Source organism: Pinus tabuliformis, chromosome 3_1 (genome assembly GCF_031772625.1).
Source record: "Pinus tabuliformis cultivar Carrire ecotype Pingquan chromosome 3_1, CPIR1, whole genome shotgun sequence".
Taxonomy (NCBI): Eukaryota; Viridiplantae; Streptophyta; class Pinopsida; order Pinales; family Pinaceae; genus Pinus; species Pinus tabuliformis.
Genome location: NC_142301.1, coordinates 741,198,863 through 741,208,491, shown reverse-complemented (window position 1 = coordinate 741,208,491; position 9,629 = coordinate 741,198,863).

The window sequence follows — 9,629 nt, the reverse complement described above, 5'->3', positions numbered from 1 at the left end:
AATGTGTGGGCGTTCAGTCACCAAACCCATCGCACCACCAATACCACCACTAACCAAGCCCACGCTACGGCGAGGAAACCCTCCTAGATCCCAACAACAATTTGGCCCTCGGGCTCCACTGGTAACCCACAGCACCCGCCGGATTATGCTCATGGCCATGGATATATCTAGGCACCTAACCGGCTCCATCGGATACCAACTCAATAGCTCTCACCCTCTAAGCCCAAGAGAGGGATCGAATGCATGAACAATCGTACATGGAACAAGCTCGTCATCCCGTGAATGTTGCACCCTCCACAACTCATGTCACCTTGCCTCACTAGTTTAGTGAACACATATAATCTACGTAGGTAACGCAACCTCTCTCTCACCAAAGTGTAGAGACAACCCAACAATGTTGCAAGCCCCATTGATGTATGCCTGAAGAGGGTTGTCGTCTGAAAGTACGACAATTTTGTTGGTTTCCAATGCACCTGTTTTCTCCTCATTGATGGCAGAATCCAAGGATGGTTGCTCATTCGCCTCCATCATGGGCTCAACATGAGCCACTAACTGCCCCTCCCATATGGAAACTCTATCATGACTCTGGAAAACATTGTGCCTGTTGGCATCTCATCAATGGATATGTCTCCTGACACTTCATCCATGGGTGGCACCTCATCAACAGGTGGCCCTATGAGTGAGTGTATGCTACACTCTCTCCACTAAGTTGTCAATCAGAGCTAACAAAGGGATATCCAACAAAGGTGACTCCTCCTTCACACTTGGTATTTCAACATACTCACAGTTTTGAGTGCCCTCAGCCTCCTACTCAACCTCCTCGGGCTCATTGTAGCCTATCAGTATACATAAGCCCTAGGCCCCACGATCTGAAATAATATCTCCTCCTATTCCCATCATCTAACTGCTCTCATCCTATCCAATTCCTCTGAGGAAGTATGGTGCCCTGATTATGTTGACTTTCCCCATATGGTGTAAATGCCTTCACATACATGACCTATGCACCCCTAGCATCTCTGTCATAAGAATGAAGACAGATTTGGTCCATAATCTTCCTCCGTTGGGCCAACTTCTCATCATTCCTGCGAATCCCATCCCAAAGTTCCCACATACTCACTCTCCCTTGAGATACTAGCTTGTTGGTAATTCCACCCAGTACAATGCATGCATGCCCAATGCCTCCATGATCTTGCTAGCTTCCCCACAACTGACCGAGATAATGCTCGGATACAACTGTAATGTTCCAAATTGAAACTTACAGCAAATAACAAAGACATGTACAACGAAGCAACAATAATAAACAAATTCCAAACATACACATCAAAATACACAAGAAACTGAGGGAAACAACTGAGATATTTTTTTAATACAGAAATTTGAGTACAAAAATGGAAAGGAATGATAGAACCTAGGCCTATTATGCAACTAGGGCAAACCCCAGGTGAGATCTCACTAATCCAACTACTGGAAATGACTGCCACAAAATATGTGCACTGCACAAAAATTCTACTAATTGCTACTGGAAGGAAACTGAAATTCTAACCTCAATAATGCCTGAATTGATCTGAAATTGTAGCCACAGGCTCCTCTCCTATAACCCAGAGATACTCATAAAAGGTTTGGTCTAACTACAAGCCAGAATTAAACCCACAATGTGATGCAAATTGTCGAGTTCACCAACAATACACCCTACTATAAGATTGCATAATTCTACCCTGAATATTACCCAAAAAATTCTATAAAATTAGTTATGGACTCCTCACACCCAAACCATTAAAACCCAGAAATCGTTTGGCCTAATTCCAACCGACCCAGAATGCCCAAAATAAAGCGAATTTCCAACTACACAGTTTTGCGCCCAAACAGAGAGAAACTGCTAAGAAATGATAAAACTCTCCTATAAATGGCTAAGAAACTATGCACAAATATCGTCCAATAAATAGCTATTACTACCAACTAAAACTCCTTGCAAATACCAACACTAAACAGCAAAAAAAATATATTTTTTGTCCAACACCTGCGCAACCTCTATAAGAGAAAATTTGGCCCAACCAAAAGATACAGGAACAACTCTGAAAAATGGTGCCAAACTCCTCCTCTATCCAATACAAAATATCCTGGAAATACCCAAAACCTGTAATAGAAAGATGTTGCTCCAAATAACCTTTGGGGTTTGTCTTCTATGCCCAGAAATAGCGAATTTCTGAGTGAATATTCTGTAATAAACTCCAATGGAAGTCCTGAACTACAATCCCCCAAAGCCTCACGAGGGAGAGACACACAATTCTCTGAAATGAGGATGAGTTTCACTTGAAACTCTTGAGCTAAGCAACTTTGTTTCTCTTGTGTTGAACAACCTCCAATAGAGAGTTTGATCTTCAGAATTCCAAATGTGTTATCTATAAATGTTGGTCCTTTTTCCCTTGGTGGTCCCCGTCTTTTCTCTTTCCTTCTCCTAGTGCGAATTTTTCAAGGGAGTCGACTTTCCCTCTTTGGTGGTGCCCATATGTCACTTAACAAAATTTATTTCCTTTTTCCTCTAATGTTCATTTCTCCTTTTTTCCACCAAAAATTATGTGTGGCCTCCATAACCCACTTTTCCTAAGGTTTATATGCCAAAATTACAAAAATGAGGATTTTACTCAGTAAATTATTTATTAGGGACATGACATTTTGCCACAGGGTCATGACAAGTTTTCTATATCTTTGGAAACAGATTTGAATAATTTTCAACTAGAAGTCCAAGCTCTGATTAATCACCACAATGAAGTAAATAGATAGCTTAGTAGGGATTTGGAGAGGCAAGTGCTTGAACTTGAGCGTAAACGACAAGAATTAGAGCAAAGAGAAGCTCAAAATGATTTTCATAAATTGCATATGATTTAGCAATCAAGTGACATGAAGGATCTACAACAATTGTGTTCGAAGAGAGTTGGTTGTGGCACAAGCAACTTGGACATACAAGCTTAGATGACTTGATCAACATCTGCAAGAGTAATGCAGTATGAGACATCCCAAAGTTATTCAAGCCAAATCAAGGAGTATGTGTTCCATGTCAACATGGAAAGTAAACTAGAACCAGCCACAAGACCAAGGAGTCTTCTACATCAAAGTCTTTGGAGATCATCCATGCTGATTTATGTGGACCAACTAGAACTCTGGCACTCCAAGGAAAAAGGTACTTAGATTTATTTGTTGATGACTATACTGGAATGATGTGGGTATATTTCATAAAATATAAATCTAAAGAATTTGAGGTTTTTAAGAATCTTAAAGCTCTTGTAGAAAATGAAAATGACTCTAAGATTAAGTGTCTCAAAACAGATAGAGGGGGAGAATTCACATCAAAAGAATTTGATGAATTTTGTAAAGTATATGGAATTGAAAGAGAACTCTCTGCTGCCAGAACACCCAAGCAAACTGGGTAAGTTGAAAGAAGAAATCGAGCAGTTCAGGAAATGGCAAAAACAATGTTAATAGCAGCTAACTTGCAGCCAAAATTCTGGAGAGAAGCAGTCGAGACAGCTATCTATACATTGAATCGAACTCAATTAAGACCAAATAATGAGAAGACTCCCTATGAATTATGGAAAGGAAGACCTGCTTCAATACAATACTTCAAGATTTTTGGAAGCAAGTGCTTCATAAAAATCAAGATGGCTCATTAGGAAAATTTGATTCTTGGGTTGACGAAGGGATCTTCCTTGGATATTCTACAAGGAGCAAAGCCTACAAGTGCTACAATAATCGACTACGGAAAATAGTGGAGAGCATTGATGTGAAGATTGATGAAGACCTTCCAGAAAAAGAAATTGAAGAACATGAAGTTGACCCTCTCATTGAAGAAGAACCTGAAAAAGAAGAAAAAGATCAAGAAAACCCCAACGAAAAAGAACCATCTCAAACTCCTTCAAAGATGAAGTTTCTCCAAAAACATCACCCAGAAGAGCAGATTATTGGCAATATAGATGAAGGGGTGCAAACCCGAAGAAGGATGACATGTACACCAAAGAAAAATGATATTGCTCTTCTATCCATGATAGAACCAGAAACATTTACTCAAGCAAGTATCCTCATTGGATAAAAACCATGGAAGAAGAAATGTCTCAAATCGAGAACAATGAGACATGGGAGCTGGTACCTCGTCCAAAGGATAAAAATATAATTTGAACCAAGTGGATGTTCAAAAACAAAATGAATGAAGATGGACAAATCATTAGAAATAAGGCAAGGCTTGTTTGTAAAGGCTATTCACAAATTGAAGGAATTGACTTTGAAGAAACCTTTGCACCAATAGCTCCTATGGAAGCTACCAGGATGTTCTTGGCATTCTCTTGCTCAAAAGGATTTAAAATCTATCAAATGGACGTAAAATCAGCATTTTTGAATGGTGAACTCAAGGAAGAAGTCTACATGGAGCAACCAGAAGGGTTTAATATAGCAGAAGGAAAAGACTTTGTTTGTAAGTTGAAAAAGGCATGATATGGGTTGAAACAAGCTCCTAGAGCTTGGTACGCAAGACTGGATCACTATCTACAACAACAAGGGTTCAAGAAGGGGGTGGCAGGAAGTAATCTCTACATAAAGACGGATGAGGATAAGTTACTAGTCACACTTGTCTATCTTGATGATTTGATTTTTGCTAGTAATAATAATGAGATGAGCCATGATTTTGCTCAACATATGCCAAAAGAGTTCGAGATGTCGATGATAGGAGACTTATCTTACATCCTTGGACTACAAGTATCTCAAACCACGGCAAGCATATTCATATCTCAAGCGAAATATCTTAAAGACATGCTTAAAAGATATGGAATGGAAGATTGTGCACGCATGAGCACACCTATGACCAAAGATTACAAAGTAAGCAAAGATGATGACTCCCCCCCTAGATGCAACTCATTACAGGTCAACAATTGGAGCCCTTCCATACTTAACAATGAGGAGACCTGACATTATGCATGCAGTAGGAATGGTGGGAAGGTTTCAATCAGCTCCTAAACAATCCCATTTGTTGGCTGTAAAAAGAATTCTCAGATACTTGAAAGGAACTCTTGATTCGGTCTTTAGTACCCTAAGAGCTCAACTCTCACTGTGACTGCATACACCGATGCGGATTGGGCCAGATGTGTCGACGGCCGAAAAAGTACTAGTGGAAATGCATTCTTCCTGGGAGACTGTCTAGTATCTTGGCTCAACAAAAAACAAACATCCATATCACTATCTACAGTTGAAGCCGAGTATATAGTTGTTGCAGATTGCTGTATCCAAATATTTTGGATGAAGGAAGCTCTGAAAGATGTCAACATAGGTACAAATCAACCAATCACCATCTATTGTGATAACACAAGTGCTATCAGCGTCAAAAAAAATCCAGTGATGCACTCAAAGACCAAACATATACCAATCAAGTATCATTTCCTTCGTCAACAAGTAGCTGAACAAAACATCATCTTGGAATATATCAATACTAAGGAGCAGATCGCTGATATTTTCATAAAAACCCTTCCTCGAGAAGCATTTTAACATCTTCGTCAAAAGATGGGGGTTATTTCTTTAGAATCACTTTAAGTTGATTCATAAAGATGTTGCATGACATGGGGATAAGTTCGACAAGGGGAGTCCTTGTGCACTCCTTTGCCACTGATGTCAAAGGGGGAGAGAAGAAGAATATTGCCATCAATGACAAAGGGGCAGATTGTTAATCTACATTCTCATTAATGTCAATATGGCAATATTCTAGCATACTAAATGATGATAAGAAATAGGAGCAAGAAGCCAAGGAGGAAAGCCATCAGGAAAGCCATCGGAAGAGGTCATTGGAAGCCACGAGAAGCAAAGAGGAACACATCGGCGGAGGTGCATAAACAGTGTTAATGGAGGAGTTAACATGAAATATCGGAGAAATATCAAAGGAGTTAACATCAAAGGAGCCATATCAGAGATATCACATGAAATATCAAGGGAATATTGCAAAGTATCAGTGGAGCCATATCAGAGATATTGCATGAAATATCAAAAGGAGCAGAGAGGAACACGCAGCGAGGAAAGACCCAAAAAGAAGTCACAAGAGCGAGAACCCAAGAGCCATATCGAAGGAATTAAGGAGAAATATCGAAGGAAGGAACAAACTGTGTAAACCCTTTAAAAGTTCACAATGCATCAGAGAAATCAATATCGCCAATATTCAGCGAGGATATGTACTGCGGACCCGAAACATGTTATGGCAACACGCCCTAATTAATATCGCATCGCAAGGTATGAAGGCTTGTCACATTGAATCCCCCACTGCAATATAAGGTGTGGACTTGATCACTCCATTATAAACCGCCCTATTGTAATATCTCATCAGCGTGTATCGTAACCTTCACATCGCAGGTCTTAAAGGAATGCCACTTGAAAAATTGTGATTGTGATAGCATTTTGGACCCGCTACACCATTATAGCATGGCTTAACTAAAATATCACATCTGTTTAATTGCAAAGTTCAGAAGAGTTGACATCGTCGGACTTCCCATTGCGATATAAGTTGTGAACCCCGTTGAGTTATCAAAAGGAAGCTTATTGGAATATTGCATCCGTTGCATATCACAAGTCTTGAAGAAATGTAACTATGGTAAACAGCCGATTGCAATAAGGTTGTGGACCCGACGGGTTTATTAAATACTGCTTAAGATCTCAATGCATCCGCTCCATCGACAGTAGCGGAATCACTGTGTTATGTGCAAACCTCTGAAAAACTGCAATTGCGATTAAGGTGAAGATGTGGCTAATGGGACCGCCAATTACGTGTTATTTTAACTATGTTGATATATGAAGATCGATGATGTTGATATCGGAGGACAGAGTATGTTATGGGCACGACTTGTAAAAGACCTCCGGAAGTTGCGATTGCAATTAAAGGAATGACGCGACATGTGGGATCTCCAATATGGGTATAACCTCTCTTGTGATGCGATTTCCGTGAACAATTAATGTCTATTGTATGAATATTAAAAAGGGCCTCTCTGATATAGTTTTAATATGCAACGCTTTTGTAATTCGACCTCTCTTTCGAATGAACGTGTCTTTTGAGTATCCGTGAATCGGAAGAGATAGAGGAAACCGAAGAGCGAGCGTAGAGGAAGCCGAAGATCAAGCAAGCGAAAAGGAAGCCAAAGGTCAAGGGTATCAGACTTATATAACACAGAACAAGGAAAGTTTACAGGTGGGTGAACTGTAAGAAACAGAGGAAGCCGAAGGTCTGGCAGACGTGGAAGAAGCAAGAGGACAGAAGTCATAGGTCCAGCAAAGTTGGGAGCAGAGAATTACTACCAAACAGAACCAAACAATTTACAACAGAGGGTTGGAGTCCTTGGGGTTGGTGCCTCAGAACTGGAAGGATTGGTGTCCTTGGAGTTGGTGCTCCTAAATCCAAGGTTGGTGCTCTGGAGGTTGGAGCCTCACAAAAGGTCCAAGTTGGTGCTTGGCAACTGGTTGAAGCCCTATATACATTGTACTTGATTTATTGCAAAGATTATATTAATAAAAGCATTTTTTCTTGTTATTTATTTATTTGTTCTAAATATACATGATTTAACTGAAACAAAATAACAATTGAAAAGAAATATTGATTCACCCCCCGCCCTCTCATTATTTCCAACATATATATGAACCAAAATTGATTGTTGTTGATGTTAATGATGTTATACTTGTAAGGATGCTGGTGTTGGAAGTGCACATCGTCAACGTAGGGCATGTACCTCTAGATCCTGCTGTTGTGTGGATGATACCAGAAGTGTGGAGGATGATCCATGATGAAATCATGTGCATAGACATGGACTTGCAACTACGGAGTGGGAGTTCAAGTCATTTTGCATCAACAAAATCAAATTATGGGTATTTGATGCACTAAGCACTGTGCATAAAGAAAGGAGAGAAGGAATGTAATACCCCTTCGTAACCCCTGTATTTTAAATATATGTAAGTGGATATTAAGGTTGGGTGTCTTTGGAAGTTTTTGCATGGTTAGGCCGGTGGGCCAAGTTATGACATAATAAGGCCAAAGTGCCTATATAAATAATGTACAGTAACATTTAGGTTGGTGGGTCAAATACTTTGGACTATTAGGCTGTTGGGCTAGAGTTTGTGTTATGGGGCCTGCGTGCCCATGTAGCCATATTAAAATAAATTGTGGGGCCTGCATGCCCATGTAGCCATATTAAAATAAATTGTGGGGCCTACATGCCCATGTAGCCATAGTAAAATAAATTGTGAACCCAGCGTGCCCATATTTATATGCCTCAAATGGTTAAGTGGCCTCAGAGCCAAATTGTAATTACTTGTGTATAAATATTATAATAGTAAAATAAGGCAAGCTTTGGAGCCCACTCCACAAAAAGAGTATGGGGGGGCGCAACTCTAGAGAGAAAAGGCAACAATTGGGTTTTCAGTATAGGGCGCACCCTAGGGCCCATGTGGCTTCAAGGAATGCCACATGGGCAATGGAGGCCATGCATTTAAAAAGGAAGTGCAAGTACTTGTGTTATTATGAAGGGGCATCAAGGGACCATTAGGGATTATTATGGGGGAATTTATTCCATTCAAACAACATCTAAAGGAAGAATTTGATTATGGATTGTTCAGTCTTGGAGATTGTTAAGCGAGTGAGACTTGATGAGTGGACTTGACACTAGCTAATGGTGGGATTACTCGATTAACCACACCAAAATAGATAAATATTGTTTATGTGAACCTTGGTGGTTCTAGAAGCTTGGTGGCTCAGAACTTTTGTTAGCCCCTTTTATGGCTTGGTGCCATGGAGTTTTGGTGGAGAATTCAGTTTGAATATAGTCAGAGAGACATAGTTTGGACTCTAGGACCGATTAAGCGATTTTTTCTCAGTTTGGCTATTCGACACTTGGACACCAAGCAACAGTAGGGCTCCTGGAGTTGCAAGAATAAATTGTCTTGGCCAGCCGTAAGTTAACGTGGAAAGTAGGCACCGCTAAGGGATTCGTGTTGTACTACTTATGTGCCAATCAAGGGGATTAAGCTTTTGGCTAGAGACAAAGGTTGTTGGGGTTGGTGTTGTGGCCTGGGTTTTTGATGTTATTTGTCAATTGTTGCATGGAGTTGTTGCCTCGGCTCGAGGGTGAACTGTGGTTGAGCTTATGAACCACATGATCTACGGCTAGGAGGAATGTGGCGAGCCCGCAACGAGTCAACTCTTCATTTCCAAATGTTGCCTATGCCATGATATAGTTCATGTATATTTTGACGTGTGTTGTGTTTAATTGATATATTATGGTATTTCAATGTGTAATTACAATTCTGGATAATAAACCTGAGACGGGTATTTGTTGTATTCATATGATATGGAATTATTTATGTGATATCTTTGGTTGTAAACCCTGGTATCAAGATTCAAGTTAATTTACCGTTAATGCACATTTACTTTCGCTGCAATATAATGTCTCTATAAGTTATATGGAAAAATATTGCTTGCTTGGCACATGGTATAGCATTATGTATTTATGAAAATGGTCAGGTCCAGGTTAATTATTGGGATTATGGTAGATCTGAGCCTATACGCTTCAACAGATTAATTGACAATTTTATGCAGTACTATTGAGTGATATTTCTTGGCT